Genomic DNA, 16,711 nt, shown 5'->3' on the forward strand with positions numbered 1-16,711 from the left:
ACAAAAATTAAAGTGAAATGTAACAAGGGTGAGTGTAAAGCTTTACATTTTAGTTTCAAAAGTAAAATGTGCAATGGAGAAGAAATGAAGTGCTCACTTAGAAGCTCTTCATAAATGTAGTTAGCCACCTAAGAGTTTAACAAGGGCTGCTAATCGGTGACTAAAAGAACCAAGGCAAATCTAACTCCCTCTGACCCTGAGAACATATCAACATCAATCTGTAAACTCTGTTGCTAATCAGCCTACATTACCACTGTATTCATTTCTACACTCCACATTTTTAAGAGCTATACTGATTAAAAATAATAAAAGCATGTATCCAGATAAGGGTTAAGACAATGTCATGTGACAAATATACGCTTAACAAAGCTAAATAGAATAATGGTCTTCAAATATTTGAAAAGGTGTTAAGAGAATAATCCGCTTTACTCAGTATCACCACAGAGAAGTAAAATGAAGATAACAGCAGTACTTGCTTACCTCACAGGACGTTATGAGGATGGAGCTACTGCATGTAAAGTACCTTCAACAGGACCTGGTTTACAATGAAGTGCTCAGTAACTTCCAACAATTTTCATAGTAATTACATGAAGGAATTAATAATAATAATTTATGCTAAACGCTGCAATTGAGATATGATACGTCATTACATCCTTACAACAACCCGAGGGGATCTGTTTGACTCTGTTTTACAGAAAAGGAACCAGAGTTTCAGAGAAGTTGCTTGCTCACATCTAATATGAGATGGGAACTCGGATTCAAACAAAAGTTTCCCTACTCCAAAGCCCACGTTCTTTCTACTATTTCATTCCACCTCCAACAGCCTAACAACAGAACAGGTTTCCTCCTGAGATGAGCTACTTAACGTATACAACTCGAGTAGTTTCAAAAGCTGAACAACTATCATAAAAAAGGTAATAAAATATCTACGAATAATACTGTATTCAGGTTAAATACTTCAAAATACAAGATGCTGCTGTGTTCAGTAATAATTTATTTTCAATGGATGTCGTCCCACTAAATTTTCATTTTATTATACCTGTTAATGTTAGCCAAATAACAGTAACTAATAATACAATCAGCCAATCTATCAGAACTATTGATAACTATTAATAAACTATGTTACACTTTGTATAAAAAATGTTTTTTAAAGTTTCAGCATGAAAACAAATAGAAGAAACTAAAGGAGCTGTCATAATACCTTCTGCCCACTCATCCCATCTGTTTTCTCTCTCCTTTTATGGAACCCTGATTTGCTCTGTAAGATGCAACAAGATGTAGGATGAAAAATATTAAGATTAATATCAAAAAAATCTAATAACTATAATTTATTTTGTCTTTATGTTTCAATTAGGAAAACTGAGATAAGACAATTACTAATTTATAAACTGTATTCAATTAGATATGTTTGTTTCTAACAGCTATGAGTTGGCAAGCATTTCTAGTATGTTTATTTGGAACATCTCAAATATTCTTTTGGGGAGTTACCTGTCACATATCCAATTCAAATGAGCTTATACATCCATCACCACTGTTGAATGAAATCAAAAGATGAAATATTAAAGGAATCTTGAGCCCACCCTGCCCTGTTACTACAAACAAGGTAAAACAGGTCCATTACTTTATGGTAACATCACAAGTTGATCTACCTTTCTCTCTCACTCCCTTACCTCCCCCCTACATGTACATATCTCATAATTTAGCAAAGCCTTGAATTAGAAGCTCAAATAGCAGCATTTCATTCAACATTTACTAAGTGCCTATTATCTGCCAGACTGTTACTAGAGACACTGTGGTTATATGGCAGTAACCAAAAGAGACATGGCTACTGCTCTCTCTAGAGCTTACAGTGTGATGTGGGACACACATATTAAACAAATACCATTCACATCAATAGCAAGTTAACTACAAAATAAGAAAAGCGATATGACAAAGTATACTTAAAGGACCTAATTTAAACTGGGGTCTCACACAAGGTGATCTTAAGTAAGTGGTGCTTAAGCTAAGACCTAAAGGATAAGTATGAGTCAGGGAAGGAGAGGAGGGAAGAGGATTCCAGGAAGACAAAACAAATCCAGTTCTTAAATACTTCAAAAGGAAGCTCATTATTTAGTATAGCCAGTGTCCTTTCTGTAATCAGTAAAGCCTAAAGAGGTAAAATGCTTTTCCTATCCTGAATAGCATAATATTTACCATGACTTCCTACCAGTAATGGGTTGTCCTGGTTCAACTGAGTTGTGTGTGCTCGGAATGCTAATGAATAGAGGATCTTTTTTTTTTTCCCCCTCCTGTTGATATGTACACGTATTCCTTTAGCAGGCAAAAAAAAAACAAAACAAAAACACGTGGCCTTTTTCAGTGCAATCCTGATTACTGTCCTGTAGTCAATGTCTATGTTTTGCCTTGATACAGGCTTGACCTGGCTTAATAATCCTAGTGTTGTTTTTATATTGTATACTGTATTAACAATTCAAATAACTTTGTTGGGTTTTTTAAATCGTAGTCTGTAGCAATCCAGACATCTGTTTATATATTTTCAAAAATATAACTATTACCTTAGGTTAATATAATACTTTTCCTAAGTGCTCAGCATTCAACTAAATTGTTTGCTGCTAAAATTCTGCTCATCTGGACCAGTGATATTTGAATCTCGGTCCTTCCATGGGGGGCCTGGGTGGCTCAGTCGTTAAGCGTCTGTCTTCAGCTCGGATCATGGTCCCAGGGTCCTGGGATTGAGCCCCGCATCAGGATCCCTGCTCAGTGGGGAGTCTGCTTCTCCTTCTCCCACTCCCCCTGCTTGTGTTCCCTCTCTCACTGTGTCTCTCTCTGTCAAATAAATAAATAAAAATCTTAAAAAAAAAAAAAAAAGAATCTTGGTCCTTCCACTCTCAGAGAGAGTACAGAGAGCACACCATGTCTGCTCTCTGCTCAGGCACTGAAAAGTTTATCCCATAATAAGATTATAGTCTGCCAATCTGGCCAATGCTGTATCAATCTATGCTGGGTTTGATGGACCTTCATCGCCTCTCTTTGCCCCAGGGGTATCTGAGAAATTTGACTGGCTAACAGCCAATGAGCAATTTCTCACACAATGTCACTGTAAACTAACCACACAAGTGGAGAAGACGTTTTTTCTGCACTAAAACTAAAATTAAAACATCTCCTAAGTATATCATCTCAAATTTTTCCACTGCTCCAAAGCGGCACACATACAAGTTCAATTTAAATTACATAATCGGAGACTCAAAAGTAGTACCAGCACAGAAGGCTGTGAACCATAAGATTATTATTAAACCAAATAAAAATCTGTACTAGCAAATAATTTCCCCATATAACCAGTTCTGTAAAAGTAGTTTCTTTTAAAAATGAGCAATTAATTTCAATATGGTAATATTTTCATCAATGTTAGAAAGTCTTTTTAAAAATGAGAAAATGTCCTTAAAAGTGCATTTGAGGTTTTTTCACTTCTAATGTAATTTTAAAATTTTAATGTCCAAAAGCTTGATTTATTAAAGCCCTTTCTGCATATGCCAGTGTTAAAAACAAACCACTGAAATTTCGATTTTAAAGAGGTCATCTATAGAAAATGAAAGCTTATAAAATTTGTGTATCTAAAAGACTCACTGCTATCTGAGATGCTTAAAATATTAGTCTCAAGATATGAAACAGTCAACATCTTGAATGTGAGTCATCCTAAAAAGTGAAATGTTATCCACCAAATTATAGAACTTAGTATGAAAACTGGCTTGTCAAATACTCCAAGCTTATCTGATCAGGTCTACCACATCTATATTACCCGCTGAAGCAAAACCTAACATGAAGGCTTCTGCGACATGTTTAAAATACTTTTACTAAAACTTGTAACTTATTTTGGGCTGAATTTTCATGCTTACTCTCAATTCAGATCTTAACAGGGGAGGAAGAAAAACTTCTTTGATAAAATAAAACTCAGAAGTCTAGAGCTAGGTCAGGGAACTCAGCAGCAAATCCAGAGGTATTGCCCAACCTCGACGCATTATAAGTTGGTAAGTAAACTTGATCTAAGCGAAATCACTATCGCTAAAAATGTAGGAAAGAACTGCAACATTAAGTAAAGTAGAAGCAGTGTAAGAGTAATACAATATAGCATTTTCTAGGGTACAGATTAAGGCATTTAAAAAGTTTTTGTTTCATTTGCGGCTACACTCATTAAAGCTGTGTAGTACAAACTAGTAGTTCAGGGTGTAACTTATCCTTCCTAATCAAAGATGACACCGATATCTTATTTCCTGTGGGGATGGGTGTGGTTGAAGAGACAGTTATGTCCAAGCCATCAATCCGTGTATGGAAAAGTCTGCAGGTCTCACACACGCTTGTCGCTTGATTTATATTCGTGCCTGCAGTCGGCAAGGCCTATGCTGCGATGACTTCAAATAAAATATCCAACAGGCAATCGAGTAGTATGTGGTTATTGTTACTGCTCAAAGAAACAGTCGCACTCCTCAGCGTTTCATCTCAAGAAAAACCTCCCGGGGGTAAGAACAACTCAGAGCAAGGTTGCAACTTGCAAAACTCTTAAGCACAGTCAGGAAACTGGGGTGGGGGCTCACACGTTCTCTAAGCACCATTTACTCACTCCTTTGAGACCGCTACAGGACGAAGTGATGAAAAGAAAAAAGGCTCATCCCAGATTCGGCAGCTTGCCTGTGGCGGGTCTGGCGTCGGGAGCCGGCTGGAGGTACCCCGAAAGAGCCGGCTCCCGAAGCGGTCGCGCGCGATGGTCGCCCGCGGAGCGCGGACCGAAGTTGGCCTCCGCGCCCACGCCGGAACTTGGCCCCGTCTGGCGGCCGCGCGGGCGCCCCCGCTCGCGGCGGCGCCCCCCGCCAGCTCCTCCATCCGCGCGCTCTGCCAACTTCCCGCCCAGCCCCGGCGGTCGCCGCCCAGCCCCGCGCGGGGACCGAGTCCCGAGTCCCGCCGCCGCCGCCGCGTGCGGGAGGGTGGGGGAAGGGCCGCCACCGCCGCCGCACCCGACGGGCCTCGAGAACAAAGCGGCGGCCGCGGCGGCGCTAACTTTTTCGGTGTCTGATCCGCGCTCCCTGAGGCGACTACTTACAGAGGCGAGCTCCGCCGGTCGTGAGAAACTCCGCAGCCGCCAGCGTCTGGATTCCAGACGAGGCGCCAGCGAGGCTTCACGCGCCTCGCAGGATCCCGCCTGCCGCTGGCGCCCCTTCCTCCCTCCCTCCTCCCCGTCCCGTCTTGAGGCCCCGGGGGCGGGGGGCCGGGGCGTGCGGGGCGGGGGCGCGCGGCCGGCGCGGGGCCTGCCGGGAGCTGTAGTTTCTGGGCGGGCCCGAGCGGGTGGTAGCCGCGCGGGGATGTCACTGTGCCTTTGCACTGTGAAGGGGCAGCGGGAGCTCTGCGCCCTCGGACGTCCCTGTGTCTCCGTGGGCGCGGGGGAGCGGGGCGCGACCGTGTATTTAAACCAGTTACACATGGTACTTGAGCCCCATCATTGCCTTTTTCTCTTTTATCGTCCGCTCTGACAGAGGCCACGGTGGCAAGGAACCAAGGGGTGACAACTTGAACGGGGGACTTGGAAGGGGTCCACAGCAGAGAGCAGTTTCCACCCTGAGCGCCCTTCTCCCTGCTCGCCACGTTTTCCTCCCTCGGGCCTGCCTCCCAGGTGACCGCCTGGCGCCACAGCCCCGGGCATTCCGCACCCGAGGCACAGACATCCAGAGCCCTTCATCTAAGCAGAGTAAACTGAAGTGGTTACTTTCAGTGTGTTTTGTGTTTCCTATTTGTCTATCATTCAACTCGCGGGTGTCCCCTACCATCAAAGTGAGTGCAGTCAAGAATCACGAAGCTACGCTTCCACGTCCAGGGAAACGAGCGTAACAATGCCCGGGGAAGGGGGAGGGGTGGGTGTCAGGATGGAGGAAAATACACTATGTGGTAAATTATAACTTTTATGTAAGAGGAAAACCTGACCAGCTGACAGTTATTGTCCCAGAAAGACCTCGTTCTCCTTCTGTCAAGATTTTATCTCAAAAATACTTAAGTGAAATATATTGAGACAAGCTGGATGAGCTGCTGTCAACAATCCATACATCCCCACGCAGTGGTCTAAGGCAGCTTCTGAGAACAGAAAGAAAAGAAAGTTAAGTGGGTCCCTCTGTTTTATACTAAGTCATCAATTTGACGGATGTTCTTGTATTTAAACTTAAGAAATGGGAATTTTTAAATAATTTATATTAAAGATGGGGCAAGTAAAATTGTGTATAACTCTGATCTACTCTGAAGCTATTGTTTAGAAAAGACATTTCTGAAATATTCTCAGGAATTGGAAGCTGCTAAATGTCCCATATCCCGTAGTATGCATCTAATTTGATCTACTATTTTAGATTTAGTCTTATTCTGCTATTGTTTTATTTTAAAATTGAAAGTAAATCCACTCAAGTTTACATTCTTTTTAAGGAACGCTCTTACTTAACTTTGCCTTTTTCTTCCTTCCACTTCCCAACAGACGTTTTAGTCCAGCCCCAAATATTCTCTTCTCAGCAAGATTCCCAGGACCTCATTGGAGCAGTTTACAGCCAGTCCCATCTCACTAGTGACTTCCATTTTTTCTCGTGGTCCTTAAAGAGAAAGAAGTTACTCTTCCTAGAAGTAACTTTTCTAAGTGAATCAAGCTCATTATATAGAGATTTAAGGATTTGTGTGAGAGGAAAAAAATATGTATATTTCTGCTGTTCTGCTTCTCTTTTTAAAAATAAAATTCTCTCCTCCACTTTAGATGAATCTTTCAACAATATATTTTAGCGTAAGACTATCTTTGTACCTGTAATTTTTTGCTTGACATGAGCTACAATTTCGTCAAGACGTTTTATTCCTATTCCAAAAGCATTGCAGTGATTAAGATTTGGTTTAATAAGTAAATGTATTCCCATGTGAGATTTTTTTAGCCTTGAGAGAGTGACCATGATGGAAAAGATTTTATTTCTTGGTGGCCTATGAAAATTGGAAGCTTACAATCTTCCTCTTCTGGGACTACAGTTGCAAGTCTTGTCCCACATTCAATGGCCTCCCTTGTACTCAATGCCATGTGACACAATCATTCAGATGTGTAACCTGATACAAGCGAAGAGAGTCCACACTTGTGACTTAAGAGAGCAGAGTTACCTAATTCGGAATCCTAAAAGGAGAAAAAGATGATTTGCTAAGCCCCTACTAGAGGAAATGCTCATTATTTTAAAACTTCAGCTGGGTTTAATTTATGGAATGTGATTACTGAAAAAATTATTTTGTTTTTTGGGGGTTTTTTTCATGATGTTGAAACATAGGTGAAAAATGCAGAAAGCATTTGGATGTCACTACAGAGTAAAATAGTTGTGGGAGAAAATGCGTTAATATCTATTTTTTTTAATCAGCAGAGACACACTTTATATATCCTTTAAAATGACCTTCCTCAGTTTCCACTGCCACTACCCTAATCCAGAACCCCTCCCCCCCAACAACTCATACATCTGGATTACTGCAAGAGACTTCAGTCTCCTAGACTAACTTGAACTGTTACATCCTTGGAACTGTCTTCTCCGATTTGCAGGCTCTGGGTAATTGTTATGTGTTCTTGCAGCCCTTGATAGATCATTCTCACGTCATTTATCAGGTTTTATTATGGACTGAGTGTACATCAGATCCACCTGGATTCTCTCTACAAGTTCCCCCTACTGAACTTGTAGAAGACCATGGTCTTCTGCTTGGATATAAAAGCTAGTAATATTTATCATTTATTGAACATCAGCTCGGAAACAGCACATTCATCTATTTTTATATAGCTTTCTCTGTTTATTACACATAACCTCTCCCTTTTCTTTATATGCACTTATATTTAGCTTTATGTAACTTACCATTTGATGTTAAAAATATATTTGTAGATATTCACGTTTATAGCTACAAATAGAACATAGTATATAATCAATTGTGGTAAGGAGGGCTCAACTAAAAGGAGTTTAAAAATCTGGTAATTAAAGGGAGAGGCTACTGTATAAACTCTACCTCAGATTTCATGCAGTGTCCTTAAAATTTAATATTCGGGTACTCTGTAATAAAAAAACGATTGCTTTGCTCATCCCCAGTAATTCTTGTTTACCTTTATGGTTGCAAAATATGTTTCTCCAGGAAGGACAAAATAATGCATAAATGTGCTTTTGGATTTCATTTTAATTTAATATTAATTAAAAACTTAATTTTTGAGAGAGAGAGTGAGCACTCTTGTGCATGGGGGAGAGGCAGAGGGAGAGGGAGAAAGAGAATCTTCAGGAGGCTCCATGCTCATCAGCACTGAGCCTGTCCTGGGGCTCAACTTGGAGGCTCGATCTCAGGACCCTGAGATCATGACCTGAGCTGAAATAAAGAGTCAGATGCTTAACCAACTGAGACACTTAGGCACCCCAAAAACCTCTCTTTTGAAATACTGTAGACTGGTTATAATGTATTTTAAAAACCAACTGAGAAGGAGAACAAAGGTGCTATGGACCTGTATAGGGAGCCAGTATTAAAATTAATTCTCATGCCAACACAGGCCAGAGCAAAGGAGTTAGGCAAGCAGGCTCTCTCCCTCGCAGTCTGGAACCTGCAGCAGCCTGGAGGAGCCAGTTAGAAGGAAAGGGTTGGAATGGGACTCAGAAGACAGAATCCAACCTAGTCTCTGCCACGTCGCGGGGGCACGCTGCTCGATCTCAACTAAGAATTTTTTTTTAAAGATTTATTTATTTATTTATTTATTTATTTATTTATTTATTTGACAGAGAGACACAGTGAGAGAGGGAACACGAGCAGGGGGAGTGGGAGAGGGAGAAGCAGGCTTCCCACGGAGCAGGGAGCCCGATGCGGGGCTCGATCCCAGAACCCCGGGATCACGACCCGAGCCGAAGGCAGACGCCTAACGACTGAGCCAGATATTCTTACCTGTGAAACTAGGAAAGATGATTACGTACCCCACAGGGTTGTTGTGAGAAGGAAGAGATGCCTCGAGTGCACCACACATGCAGTGGGCATTGAAGATAGTCCACCCAGGTACGCATTATGATTCTGCCACTGAACAGCCGTGCAGCCACGCGCACGGCAACCTCAGTCAGCTTCCGCCTCAGCATCAGTTACATCCAAGGTAACCGGTGTCATCCTTGGATGATAGCACTCCTGACCCTGAAAGCTGTGCAAGAACTGAATGACATAACGTGTGGGAGACACTTTGAAAAATTCACAAGTGAATGCTCAGTAAACGTTAACTATTATTCATGCTAACGGGTTAGAGCTTTTTAGGGTACCACATCTCCTGGCAGGGTGCCACATCTCCTGACAGCACAGAGAAAGAAAGATTAATAAGCTCGAGTCTGTGAAGTGAAATTTAAAATAATAGCGAAGAGTTTAAATGACACAGACATCCCTATGGCCATAAAGTGAATTCTTTTTTACTTCATCGAAGGAAGATCCTACTGCACAGGTACTCGGTTGACCAGAAGCCATCACTGTGCCACTTTCTATGCTGATAGCTTCAGGTGTTCCCATGCAGGATAAAATCACTAAGTGGTTTTCTGACTGTTGGTGTTGTTTTTAGTAAAGTTAACCAGACTATACTGAGCTGAACATTTTACTGTGATTGGTACTCTGATCATACACCTCAAATGTCCAAATCTCAAGTATCTCCAGAAAGAATTCTGACTAACCCTAGACTTTAAACTGTCTTTAAATGATGATGGAGTGTGCAGCTGGAAGCTGAGGTGAATTTGGCTGGCTTGCCTTTTTTCCTAGATTCCCCTTAAGACTTTACAGTCCTTGGTGTACTGATTCCATAAACAGTTTTGAGAGGCTACTATGTGCAAGGCATTTATTTGATAGGATCTATAGGTGAGACAATTGCTGTTCTTGGGGACTAATGTTTTTTAAATAAGGTATGTTAAGATCTGTCACATGGAGAAAAGAGTAAAAAAGTAAGTAGGAAGCAAAATAAAAGGATAGAAGATGGCAAAGAAGTACAAGACATACCCTTAACCTGGAGAAGGCTAAATACATGGACAAAGAGGATTTTAGTTAGGCTTTTAAGAACGAGTAAGATTTGGAAATATGGGAGAGGGGAATGGGGAAAAAAGGAAAAGTCCAGGTGGAAACAACAGTGAGAAGAAGCACATATGTATAAAAACATGGGGACCAAATAGTTCAGTTAGGCTGAGCCATAGATTTTTTTTCTTACACAATTTTTAACAATTGAGATGTATTTCACAAATGATAAAATTCACCTTTTTATAGTGCACAGTTTACTGGTTTTGAGTATATTCACAAATTATGCAACATTACCACTAATTTCAGAATATTTTCATTGCCCCCAAAAGAAACTCCGTATCCATAAGCAGTCACTCCCTATGACCCCCAGAGGTGGCCAGCCCACCAAGAGGGCTCCCAATGGAGTTCCAGTTACTTGCAGTTGGAAGGCCTTGGGTGGGCAGGTGGAGGGAATGGTGAGTGTGGAGGGGCTACTGGCAGGACACACGCTGTATTTGCTACACGTGGCTTCAAACACTGACTTAATAAATCTCTACCTCTAGCTTTGATCCCTTTCTTTTCTTTTTAAAGATTTTATTTATTTATTTGACAGAGAGAGACACAGTGAGAGAGGAAACACAAGCAGGGGGAGTGGGAGAGGGAGAAGCAGGCTTCCGGCTGAGCAGGGAGCCCGGAGCCCCGGAGCCCCGGAGCCCCGGAGCCCCGGAGCCCCGGAGCCCCGAAGCGGGGCTCGATCCCAGGACCCTGGGATCATGACCTGAGCCTAAGGCATTCGCTTAACAACTGAGCCATCCAGGCGCCCCAGCTTTGATCCCTTTGTATAACCACTTGAATGTTCCACAGAAAGATCACATCACAAATTCAAAGTGTCCCTAACTGAACTCATCTTTGCCTTGAAACCTTTTCTTCTTCCTGTATTTCCTATCTTAAAGACAGAACCTTTTGGTCAGCCTAGACTCCTTTTCCCTCATTCTCAAATCCAATTAGTGACCAAGTTCCATCAATTCCATACCATCCTGGTTCTTGTGTTGTATGCCTCTTCTTTTTCCCTATGACTGTCTTGGGTCAGGCCTCTGTTAGCTCTTACCTGATTACTGAAATGACCATCTAAGAGATTTCTAAGACATTTCCCTGCTTGATTGAATCTTCTCTTTAGTCCATTCTCTACCCTGCCACCAGAGTGATAGTTCTAAAATGCAGAATATGATTCCTTGTGGCTGAAATCCTTCAGTAGCTAACCAATGCCTTCATTGTGCAAATTTTTAGCGTGGTGCACAGTGTGCCCCCTCCTGCCTTCTTCTGTTCTTATCTCCAATTCCTCACATACCTAGCCCCTCAAGCAGTGGGGAACTGCTGACAGTTTCCCACTGTATTTTTGCTGATATGACACCTTTCTCCCCTTTTCCAAGGGGGAGTCTGGTAACCAACACTCAATCAGTCCAGGCTCTCTCTAGGAGGCCCTTCCTGTCCACTTCAGGCAGACTGGGAATAACCGTGCCTTTCCTTGTGCTCCAGACAGGTTGCTTTCTTAGCACCTGTGACACTTTATCACACAACTCTCTCTCTTACTAAACTGAAAACTCCTGAAAGCAGGGGCCATGTATAACGCATCCCTATCTTCTTTGCAGAGTGCTTTACCCAGTCTTAGTGCTCCACTGAGTTTTGGGAGTCATTGCCTAGGGCGGAGGATGAAACTATGTGAAGGGATGAAATTACCTGCAGGAAGACCAGGACTGGAAATCACCTTTATCGAGGTCTTACTCTTGAAAAAAAGGGAAGTCTAACACAGGATACAACATGGATGAACCTTGAGGACATCATGCTCAGTGAAATAAGCCAGTCACAAAAATATAAATACTAGTGATTCCACTTATGTGAGGTCTTTAGAGTAGTCAAATTTCATAGAGACAGAAAGTAGAATGGTGGTTGCCAAGGGTTGGAAGGAGAAGGGAATGGAGAGTTATTATTTAACAGATTCAGAGTTTCAGTTCTGCCAGATGACAAGAGTGAGGGAGAGAGATGGCAGGGATGGTTGCACAACAGTGTGAATGTACTTACTGTCACTGAACTGTATGCTTAAAATTGGCTAAGATGGCAAATTTTATGTCCCGTAGATTTTCCCACAACTAAAAAACATAACAACAGTAAAGCAACACTAACTCAGGAACTTACACCAGCTCGTACATTAACTAAAAAATATGTAACATCAAACATGAAGGAGGAGTATAAAAAAAATATTAAATACAAGTTGACAAAACAGATTTTTCTTAATTTTCTCATTTTGTAACAGACTAAATAAGGTTGGTCATGGACAAGTGTTAATAGGGAACTAGCATTTGGGAACTAATGGTGTTAATTATGTTAAAAATAGAAGCTGAGGGAAGAAGGGCAATAATTAAAGAAGGTAGCCGCGCCAAAGCAAGATCATTGTCTGCCTGTTATTATTGGTGAGGCTGTGCTATTATGCACCATGACAAGTCAAATATTTCCTCGTATTTTTGGCAGGTCCTACTCTGAATAATCATAAGGTATTTGTTTTCAGACATTCAATATTTTATTGAGAATTTCGTATGCTTCCAGGTCCCTGCTCTTTTAAGGATTATATTATTCAAATGTTTTACACATGTAAAGTATATGCTAAAGATGTGTGTGTACTATAAAATAATAGTACTATGTAACTAGCTGCAGAATATAATAAACACGTGAAATACTAGCACACAGAGATGTGTGTAAGAAGGCTATTAGGTAGCCACCATACCAAGTTTCCTTCATATTTTTAGTCTCTAAGAATCCCGAATAATAATTTTTCCTGTATCCTATGTATAGGGCATGGTCCTGAATGTCACGTATTTCCTGTCTGAGCCATTAGCTTGTTTTCTGATCGGTGTTTATTTTCTCTAATCTAAGAGTAGAGTTGAAAGAAAGGGGACCACTTGCCTCAGACTGCAATGAAGATGCACAATTCTTCTTTGGTCACTTCCTTTGCTTGCAAAATTTCCTCCCCGTCTGCTTCCTAAAATTTCAACTTTGTTTCTTCCTAATTTGTAATACAGGTTTAACCCTAGACTGTTGGAAAGATTTTCTTGGAAGACTAAACAAACATATTATGAAAAACAATCATGCGATTTCTTTCACTTTTTTACAGATCTCTAAATTCAAACTTTAGTGTTGCCCATAATAGGCATGTGACCTAACGCTGTGAGAATCAGAAAAAAATCAAGGTTTGGCCAGGGACAGAAGGGGATTAGTCTTACTAAAATTGTATGCTGGGTAATTTAAGCTTCTTTTAAAGGTATACTCTCAGCCTGGTGCTAATGACAACTCTGTTGAAATGCTTTTTCAAACATTAAAATTGAAGGTGGATTAGCTGATCTAATTTATTATGGTCTGAACAACGTTGTATATATAAACCGTAGGGTTGGAAAGGATTTTTTATGACCTCAATCTGGGCTGTTTTAGAATTACTAAAACACTTGAAATACTTTGCTAATGTTTTCAGATATATAAATAAAACAAACATCATAAATTCATCCTAAGTTTAAATCTAAATTTAAGCAAAACTAAAGATATATATAGGAGCATACGTGGTTTCAGGCAGAATTTAGGTTATGGTATCATGTTGCAGCTTTCTACCATTATTAATAGCTATGGTGGCATAGTCAACGTGGTTTTTTTTTTTTTAAATGAGTGTTGCTATTTTCTGTATATTTGTGTCATATTTATTTGCTTTCTTAACATTTTATTTTGGAATCCTGTTGCAAGAGATTTTAGAGCCTTCCTTCCTCTCTCATTTGAGACTGCTGGGCCTAACCTGAATCTTAAAACAAGTTTTTGTTCGTTTGTTTGTTTGTTTATGACTTGAAATTTACTCTTGGAACTATTGTCCTTTCATGAAAAGTCAGAAAGGGCGTAATTAACAACCACAGTTAATACTGCTTTAGGATCACAAAACTGAGAGAAAGGGTGCTTTTACAGTTAACTCTGATTACAGACTGTGTAGCATGATCAGTAGAAAATCCTCACAATTTCATATCATTAGAACAAAGATAAATAGAATAGAATACCTTAGAAAATCTGTAAGTGACCCCAAAGCAAAAGACAACCAAGTGCCTTAGCCTTGACTTTAGATTGTATTAGTTTACATTGTGGTATTTCATTTTTTTTTTTTTAAAAAGAGACACATTTCCCCTTCTAATAGGTATGGTGTTAGACATCTGATGAAGAGAGACAGAAACACAAAATGAGTATTCTGCTTAACACTTGTAAATAAAATAATTTCAAAGGTGTCTGGTTTTACCTTCAGGAAAAGCCTACCTTAGTATATTAAAAATTTTATAACTACTTAAATTTTCTCCTTGGAAACTGGCAAAGCCTGTAGGTTACAGTGAACATACACCACCTGCCGTTGAGTCAGCTTTGTGTGTGTCCAGGCAGGTTACTTGACCTCCCTGTGCTTTTATTTTCTTATCACTAACAATGAGGATAATAGTAATATCTTTCATCATACTAATATATAGAATCAGAGGATCTTTAGAAACATATTATTGACGTACTTACTATCTTTGATCATATTTTTACCTTGAGTCAAAAAATTTAGTTAGTAACTTTGAATGGAAACAAGTTCTTATGCTAATAGCTTTTTGTCTTTCATATATTATCATTGACATTTTCCAGAAATTGGTGCCTTGTCACCTACTTAATCCTTAAAATGCAAAAAAAAAGGAGACAATCTTTTAAGTAAAAAATCAAAATGAATCTACAAATACACAAACATACACTCTGTATACATATTCTTCATAACAATTGGTTTATTGAAACTATACAGTCAATCTTGGTATCATACAGATCAGAGCTATCTATTCTGTGAGCAGTAAAGAGGTGAACTTTTTTGGGGGGGTTCTTCATCTTTTGATTCTCTCTACCCTCATCTCCTTGAGTAGATTAAAATTCCTTTTTAAGTGTATATGTGTATTTTTTTGGATCTTGAAAGCTTTTGGTTTTTAGAGCCTGCAGAGAAAAATTGATTCAAAAGCAGGATAAAATTAGTGAAGGAGTAAGAGGAATTTTGTTTGGAGGCAAGATGAATGTCAGTGAAAGGAATCAGGGTTTATGGGGAATGTTCCTATCCTTTTCTTTGAGAGGAGAGTAAACTGTTATTCTAAAGGGCTGGGAAGGGAGAGAGCCAGAAAACCAGAGGAAAGGAGATTTTTTTCCCCCCTAATTTTTATTGCCACCTTTACTTGACCTCTGATAAGGTGAAAGGAGCTGGGAAGATTTACAGGAAATCTGGATTCCTGAGATTTCTGAGGAACAGCAAAGGTCTGACTCTGTACGGCGGAAGCAAACATTTTAATTTTTCATTCCATTATTGAAAGCTGAGGTGGACAGATTTGGGCAGGGATATAATGTGGGCGTCTTTATAGTCTCTGTGGCTACTCAAGGGACAAAGGGCAAGGTGTTTTGGCATGAGGCTTGTACACTGACAAAAAGTGAGGGGAGGGGCGCCTGGGTGGCTCAGTCAGTTGGGCGTCTGCCTTCGGCTCAGGTCATGATCCCAGGGTCCTGGGATCGAGTCCCATGTCGAGCTCCCTGCTCTGCGGGAAGTCTGCTTCTCCCTCTCCCACTCCCCCTGCTTGTGTTCCCTCTCTTGCTGTCTCTCTCTCTCTCTCTCTGTCAAATAAGTAATAAAATCTTAAAAAATAATAATAATAAAATAAAATGCAAATTTCCTTTAAAAAAACTGAGGGGGAAAGCAGAGAGTTTTGGATCTAATCTTGTCTCCTTCATAATTTGTCTAGGACTGGCCCACTTTACCAATCTTTTTTTTTTTTTACCATTATCCTCAGGGTTTTCACAAAATGATTATTAATGTTATCATTAATCTGATTATATGGTTTTTGCTCATGTGTTTCTCAGAGTGTGGGATTAATGCAATGGTTCTTAGCCCTGCTAGAATCACCTGGCAAGTTTTAAAGACATCGGATGTCCAGGCCACACACCAGACTAATCATATCAAAACCTGCAGGGGTGGCACTCAGTCAACATTATTTAAAAAAAAAGGGGGGGCTTTCTACATGATTTCACTATGTAAAGTTAAAACCATTGGCTTAATGTATTATCTTTCCCAGGTAAAATAATGTCAACACAGTGGTTCTCAAATGTTTTGGTCTCAGGACTCCTTTACTTCACTAACAATTATTGAGGAACACAAATAGCTTTTGTTTGTGTGAATTATGTCTATCAATGTCGACTGTACTGAAAATTAAAATAAGCATTTTATAAATGTTTAATCATGACTTATTTAAAAATAACAGAAGCATTGCATGTTAAATAACACATTTTTATGGAAAATTTCTGTGTTTCTAAAAACAAAAATAATTTTGTGAAAAGACTGACATTTTTGAATATTTGAAAAATTTCTTTACTGTCTGACTTATTAGAAAATAACTGGATTTGTTTATACAATCAATCTGCTGAGATATGTTAATTTGGTTGAAGTATATGAAGAAAATTTGGCCTCATGCTGACATGTAGTAGGAAAAGAAATAAGTATTTTAATAGCCTCTTTAGATAATTGTGGAAACGCTTCTTTGTTATTCAATCAAAGCATGATAGATGGTAATGTCATAAAAGTTAGCTACAATGCAGAATCTAAGACCATATGAATAAAATT

The 16,711-nt window shown here is 39.9% G+C and overlaps 1 protein-coding gene across 2 annotated transcripts in view; it reads right to left on the bottom strand.

The window, feature by feature from the left end:
• PRKD3 (protein kinase D3) overlaps positions 1 to 5,233 on the bottom strand; it is an 84,396-nt gene extending 79,163 nt beyond the window's left edge. Inside the window, exon 1 of one of the 2 annotated variants that reach the window (XM_028117158.2) lies at positions 5,093 to 5,233. The gene's annotated coding sequence lies outside the window, so the exon portion shown is untranslated. The remainder of the gene's footprint in view (positions 1 to 5,092) is intronic. The other variant, XM_028117157.2, reaches the window with a different exon arrangement.
• Between the last annotated feature and the right edge of the window lie 11,478 nt (positions 5,234 to 16,711).

This window comes from Eumetopias jubatus, unplaced genomic scaffold, assembly GCF_037043125.1.
Source record: "Eumetopias jubatus isolate StellerSeaLion01/CBP00866 unplaced genomic scaffold, mEumJub1_p1.0 scaffold_9, whole genome shotgun sequence".
In the NCBI taxonomy this organism is placed as follows: Eukaryota; Metazoa; Chordata; class Mammalia; order Carnivora; family Otariidae; genus Eumetopias; species Eumetopias jubatus.